Source organism: Merops nubicus, unplaced genomic scaffold (assembly GCF_000691845.1).
Source record: "Merops nubicus isolate BGI_N331 unplaced genomic scaffold, ASM69184v1 scaffold8434, whole genome shotgun sequence".
NCBI lineage: Eukaryota > Metazoa > Chordata > Aves > Coraciiformes > Meropidae > Merops > Merops nubicus.
Window position 1 is genome coordinate 46,505 of NW_008603796.1, and position 7,577 is coordinate 54,081.

Sequence of the window (7,577 nt, forward strand, 5' to 3'; positions counted from 1 at the left end):
TTGGGGAAAAAATGATTTGTGCCTTTTTGGATGGGCCTGAGCTGCTTAAGCATCTGGATCCTACCCAGCTACAATTAAGACATCTCAGTATAGGCACCTTTGTGTGTGCTTGGTGTCCAAGCTCTTCTGATTGTCTGTGGGGCACAGAGAGCCACCAGCCAGCTGATGTTTGCTTTAGGGGGTGAGCTGAACCTTGCTCTGGGCTCCTGTTACTCCATTGGTTTGAGTGGAACTTCATCCAGTTACCTAAATATAAGAATTTCCTGCCAAATCTGGCACCCTAGGGTATTAGGATACCTGTCAGCCTCATGCAGGTGTCTTACAGGACACATGGGGAACCTCTGCTCTGCTGGAGGCCTGTCAGAAAACCCAACTCTTATCAACCCTCTACTCTGCTCTGGTGAGACCCCACCTGGAGCACTGCATCCAGTTCTGGAGCCCCCAGGACAAGAGGGACGTGGAGCTGCTGGAGCGTGTCCAGAGAAGAGCCACGAGAATGATCCGAGGGCTGGAGCAGCTCTGCTGTGAGGACAGACTGAGAGAGTTGGGGCTGTTCAGTCTGGAGAAGAGAAGGCTCCCAGGGGACCTTATTGTGGCCTTCCAGTATCTTAGGGGGGCTACAGGAAAGCTGGGGAGGGACTTTTTAGGATCTCAAGTAACAACAGGACTAGGGGGAATGGGGCAAAGCTGGCAGTGGGCAGATTCAGGCTGGATGTGAGGAAGAAGTTCTTCCCCAGGAGAGTGGTGAGACCCTGGGATGGGTTGCCCAGGGAGGGGGTTGAGGCCCCATCCCTGGGGGTCTTTAAGGCCAGGCTGGAGGAGGCTCTGGGCAGCCTGATCTAGTGGGAGGTGTCCCTGCTCATGGCAGAGGGGTTGGAACTGGGGGATCCTTGTGGTCCCTTCCAACACTGACAGATTCTGATCTGTTTTGGGAGAGGACTCAGCAGTGTTGGCTTGATGGTTGGACTTGATGATCTTGGAGGTCCCTTCCAACCTAAAGGATTCTATGATTCTATGAGATCCACTTTTAAGCAACAGATCCCAGCCCAACCTTTCTTTCCATTTGCTGTAACAGGAGCTCAGGCACCCAGCTCACCTCAGCACCTGGGTTCAGCTGGTTGGATCCCCAGCTCAAACCCCTCTAGACTCCTCTTTCTCAATGCCTACCTCCTGCTCCTGGCCGTGGAGCAGTGCTGTGCCTTGCCTTGCTGCTGTCAGTGCAATTTAGGACAGGCTGAACTTGTTCATGCTCATAGAAGCAACGAGGTGGGTTGCAAGGCTGTGTAGAGCAAGGGCAATCCAGCACATCCTTGCAAGACCTCAGGAGACAGGCAGAGTGTTTCCAGCTCCTGGTGGGATGGTGGAAGAGAGAGCTGCTGCCCCACCATGTAGGTGTGCAGATAATTTCTCTGTCCAGCTTTGGCCTTTGTAGTTGGTGGAGGGTCAAGTGCAACTGGTCATCAGGCTTGCCTGAAGACAGCCACCCTACCCCAGTGTGGTCTCCTTACCCACTGAAGAACTGGAAGCAAAGGTGAGTGAGGAGGTTACTCCTCTAGTTTTTTGCAGAAGATGGTGTAGGAAGAAGGAAAAAAGATATTAAGATTTCCCCTAATGATTAAATCTTGCCATCTCCCTATAGCACAAAACTATGCACCAGGACTTGGCATCTTCACTGGCTGCCACCTGCATAGCTCCTGAACTATTCCTCACCCAAATAAAATCTACTAAGAATATTCTGGTTTTCATTTCACCATTAATTAAAGCTCTCTGGGATTTGTGAGGGAATTGTGTTAGTGGCTTTGGACCTGTGGTGACCCATATCTTCTCTGTGGACCCTTAGTACTCAGAAAATCTGGGTGGGTTTGATGTCTAAAAAAAACAGAGTGAGGTGGATATTTATTTCAGCAAAGATTTTGGAGAATTCCTGGATGGGAGAAGGAGTTGTGAACTTGGTTATAACATCCCCTGGTGGTGGTAGGGATGCTCTGAGGTGGACAGGCTGAGCCTTCTACTGTTTGGGACTCAACAGTGGCTGAAACTATTCTGTCTGTTACACATCTGAACCAGTTATTTCCAACAACACTGGGCTTCCCCACACTGGTTTGCTTTTTCCTGTCCTGTTGTTATGGTCTCTGCCTCCCACAGGCAATATTTACCTTTTTTTACCCCTTTACCTTAGTCTTCTACTTTCTCTAACAACTTCCCTCTGCTCCACCAGCATCAACTGCTTCTGATTATTTAATCAACTGTCTTAATTTAAACTTGCTGGTGTTGGGGCCATTCTGTCTCCAGCTGGATGTGTGCTGCTGCTTCAGACCTGAAGAAGGGTTCCTGTGCCTAGAAGCTCTTCTAACTGTGTCAGATGATATTCCATTCTTTTTCCCAACCTTGGTGGCATGGCAAGAGGAGATGACCCATGTTTGATGGTATCTCTGATGCCTTCAGGTCAGACACATTGATTTTGATATGATATCTCTTTTTTTTTGGGAGGAATCTGCTCTTCAAGCCTGTTTAGTCTTTTTTTCTGTTCTTCAAGATGCTGATCCTACAATATTGTATATATTCCAGGCTTTGTAAGGATCAAAATACTACAGGGAGAGGGTTGGGTTGGACTTCAGTCCCCTTTCCTGCCCCTCTGAGGTCCCTTTTGGAATGCTCACCAGTTACCCTGATTCAGAAGTGAGGGTTTTATGGTTCTTGCACGCTCAGATGTGGCTCCAGACCCTGGTGAATTTTTTTGGTGCTGTCTCCTGTGTTGACACCCTTTCTTCTCATCTCCTGCAGGTTCTTTCTGCCTCCTTGTTTTCCTTTTTCAAAACAAATGAACAAAAATAAGCTCGTGACTTCTTCCAGCCTATTTTTATCTCTTTTTTTCCCAAAGATCTGCAATAACAATTAATGACTGTAACTTTAGTAAAAAAACCAGGAGCTCTCAACCTGTCTTCTCTTTTTTTCAGTGGGCATTTGAGGCAAATAATAGAAAATTTCTTTTCATTTGACAGACACAGGCTAAATTAAACCCCTGTAAATTGATATCATAACAGGGCTGCTTTTATCTCCCTTTTTTTTGTTCATACTCTCATTTTTAATATTGTGCTTTGTTGTCCACATTATCCTCTAAATATTACCAGTTCAAGGCGTATCTTCCTCCTGTGTATTGTTTTTTCATTCCATGAGCTGCAGAAACTGGCTTCTCACATTTCTGATGTGTAAAGCACTTTTCCTGTGAGGTGCCTCTTCATCTCTGACAGGGCTGTTAAAAAGAGATTAGGTTTAAGAGCCTACTTCAAAAACCAGACTCCTCCTAGAAAACTAAAGGCTGCTCTTGCTGGAGCTCCAGTGCTCTCCTTGCCTTGCACATCTTATTTACAGCCAACAGTGATAACTTCTGTCCTCTGTGACCCCAGACTTCCCTCCTTAAGCCAATCCCTTGCCTGTAAATCCAGTTGTAAATCTACTGCTGCAAAGCTGGGATTGACCTCCCTCTGTCTCCCTGATGTTCCCATTCTTCCTTTAGTGCCTTTGCAGCCTAGCTCTTTTTCTTCTGATAAATATTTATGCTGACATGAAGGAGAGGGGAAAAAAAGGTGATAATTGAGGTTCAGAAATCCCAATCTGTGGTCCAAAGGGATCTCCCCTCACCTAGGACATCAGGTATCTCTATGCTTTTGGAGCTTGGCCATGCACAAGTGGAAAGGATGATTCTGGAGGATAGTTTTAAGCCTTGCTGCCTAAAATTCTGGCCTTGCTGTGTTTCAAACAGCACAAAAACTCTGTATTGTGACTTCTGTTTTCTTGCTGGAATTTGTCTGCCATCATCCACTTGAAAGAGTAGCTTGTCCCTTGTCCCTTCCTTGCCCCTGTGGTGTCCTGGGTCTCTGCAAGCTGCTCCTCCTGAGTCCAGAGGGAAGGCTCTGAACTCACAAAACCATGATCAATGCTCCTTTCCTGGAGGTAGACCTGAGCCATCACTCCAGTGATATGCTTCCACCAAATCCAATTTGCCCTGGAACTAATTATCCAGCCAAACTTAGAGCAGTATCAGCTCCAAGTCAAACTAATAGGGCAACACTGACAGCGTGATACACTCTCGTTATAAACAGGTCATTAATGCCTGATTAAATAATATAGAGAGACTTTGAGCATTTAGCCCAATAAATTGTTGTTTTTCAAGTCAGTTCAATGATGGTTGGAGGAGAAAATGATGTGATTGCTGTTAAAACACTGAAGTCAGTATTCAGGAGATAACAGCCATGTCAATCACCTGCCTGGTGAATTCCAGGGTTTCTTTGTTGTATTTATTTAGGAAACTCATATTTTTAAAGTCTCTTGATGTATCAACCAAGAGACTCTTACGAGTATGTCCAAAGTCACAAACATTGATTTCTTATCCCCAGAAATCAGAGAGGGTCTTTCAGTATCTCCCTTTCCTAATCTGAATGTTGGGCAGCATCTGTCTGCCCACAATGCCCATCAACAAGCCCAAAATTCAGGAGAGGAGAATTCAGCCTCTTCAGGGATCTGCTTGGGATAATCCCTCAGGAGATGGACCTGGAGATAAAAGAGGTTCAGGAGAGTTGGTTGACCTTGAAGGAGAAGTCTCCTAGCTCAAGAAGGGTCTATCACAAAGGGCAAAAAGGTGATTTGGAGCAGTCAGGATGGATTCACTGACCTGCTAAGGTTGTCTGATGACATGACTGGCTTGGTAGATGACTGGAGATGAGTAGATGTTGTCTACCTAGACTTCAGTAGGGCTTTTAAAACTGTCTCAGATAGGATCCTCAGAAAGATGCTGATGAAGTATGGGCTGGAGGAGTTGTCAGTGAGGTGGATTGAAAACTGGATGGCCAGGCCAGATGGTGATGGTCAATGGTATGAAGTCTAGTTGGAGGCCAGTAGCCAGTCCTGTGCCCAGGGATCCATACTGGGTCTGATCCTGTTCAGCATCTTCCTTAATCATCTGGATGATGGGGCAGAGTGCAGCAAACCTGCAGGTAACACTCCTGGACCCTAGGACTTGAGGGTCTTCTGGATCAGCCCTGAGACAGGGTTTTCCTAACATCCCTCACCTTGAAGGGAGAGTGACCTGGTTCTGGCCATCACATGGCTCCAGGCTGCAGCATCTGGCCATGCAAAGGGCTTCTCTGAGTCAGAGCAGGCTCCAAATATTGGGCTTCCAGGGAACTCCAGCATGGAAAATGGCCTGGTCATGGTCTTCACCCAGTCAAGCTGCAGTGAAGAGAATTAGGAAGGTGGACAAAGTTTTAAGACTCTAATTTGAGGTTTAAATGTCAAATTATATGTTCTGTGATGGGTGATTTGAGGTTCCTGTCCTTAAATACACCCACCTCACCTAGACAGGTAGGCTGGGAAACGTTTGTGGCGTTCATTTGTAAGTCTAATTACAGAAATGTTTAAAACTGGAGCACTTTTTAACAGTTATTTTCAAGGGGTGCTCCAGGAAAGGCAAGAGAAGGGAGTGGGGGGAGCAGAGGTTCTGTTTGCCCTCCCCAGGTGCTTGCTGAGCTCTTCTCCTGGATGAATCCCTACCAGACAGATGATGAAGTAGTTTCTAAGAAAAAAAGAAGAAAGGATCTTCTATGCACTGATGTATTTTTGAAGGAAAATCCCAAGTCATCAAAAAATATTCTGTAATAGTTACTCGAGGACTTATTTTCCACCCATAAATAGTTTCTTTTATACTTAACTTCCAAAGCCAGTATCTTTCCAGCTCAGAACTAGACAAGTGTTGCTGTATCAGAGCATTTGTTGTTGCAGTGAGCTGGTTGATTACAGATGTACATTTTTTTTCCCTTCCCCCTGGTCTTTTTAGAGGGCCAATCACTATGGTAACCACATTACAGAAAATTGCTTGGTCTCCTTAAAATACCCTTCAGAAAAAGGTCGTTATTCACATTTTTTGACTAAACTTGACATCTTCAAACCATAAAGAATACGATCACTGTTTCTTAGGTTTTTTCTTTACCATGCACCTTCCAGGTAACGATCAAAACAGGAGAAAATATTGAGGCAGCAAAAAAAATTGTGAAGCTGCAGACTTTGGAGGGTTTTGAAATGCCAAGATTCACTCCCAGGGCTGCCTTTGGACTGCTGGCGTGCACAGCTTTCTTTTAATTGTTTTCATTTCCCTGATTCTGAGAAATAATCCAGGCTGAAGTTACTCTTTCCACCTCTGCATGGCTGTTGCAGACACGTCTGCTGCTGAATGATGAACGAGCTGTCCTGGATAGTCATCTAGAAGCCTGGAAAAGGCTGGTTAAAGGTTTCTCCTCTGAGGGTAAAATCCAAGGGGTGTTAGATGAGGGAAAAATCAGGTCTGATTGTAATAATAGGGTCTTAATGTGTGGAATGAGAACATAAAAAGTTGTTCCCTTTCTGGCATACTCTACTTGTGTTCTGCTTGATTGGTTCTTTGCCACTTTACATTATCTGTGCAAAAGATTCTCTCATTTGTATAGTTTCTTGTTTTGTGGGTAGCTCTTCTCAGCCTTTATTCCAGCACAGCAAACAATTAAAATTAAAAACCTGCTTTCTTGGAGTTGCATGGTTTTGGAATTGCCAAGCAAGTTCAAAAGGCTGCCAAGAGAAAGCAGGAGTTGGAGGAAGTGAATTGGCACCGACGTGTGCGTGCTGCTGATAGCAAGTTCTGCCTCTGACACCCTGACACCGCCTCTCAGAGAGGAGAAAGAGTGGAGTGGAGTGAAAGACTAAGAGGATGTTCATTTAATTGGAAAGCCTACTGAGATCTGAGGCAGCTGAGGCAAAGGATGCACCCTTTTTCTGCACAATGGCACTGGCTGAAGGTTGTATATAAGGTGGCCTTATTAAAGTGACAAGGCAATTTAGTTCTTTTGTGCACAATGATTCTACTTCATTGATTTACAATGGGAAGGATATAATTTTGCTAGTGTTGGCAAAAAGCTCAAATGTCAGGCTTTTCAAATTGCCATACTTGCCTTGTTCGGGATGAATAATGAATAAGTCACCTTTTGTCTACAGTTAAATATTCTTGAATAAATACAAAGGGCATAAAAGACATAAATGATTGCCTGATTTATATTTAAAATAAAGATCAACATTGTGATAAACGGTTGAAAATGCTTAGTGTGAAGTAATATGACTATGCTGATAATTACATTATCAATTAAGGGGCAGCCCAGGTGTGGAGTGTTATAGAATGGGTGGCAGAGAGAAACCCCCAGTGTGGAACATGCCAAACTTGGTCTGGAAGCAGGGGACACACACACACACACACATGGCTGAAGAGACCCTTAGCTGTGCAGGGGATCTCATGTCTCCAATCAGTCCATTTGAGGCACTGAAACATCCCTTCTCTCAGGAAGCTGTAGCTGTTTGCTTTGTCATTAGCAGGAGACGTTGGTCTCGTGCCTGGAAACAGATTTTGCTCCATTTATTCCTGGTGGTTTGGGTGGGCAGAGAAAAACCACTCGTAATGTCTCAGGATCTGTCTTTATTCAGGGAGGAAGAGAGCTGAAAGGACCTGCTAACGTTCAGAACTGGGAATGTTGAGGCCTCAATAAAAGAGCTGGAATAAA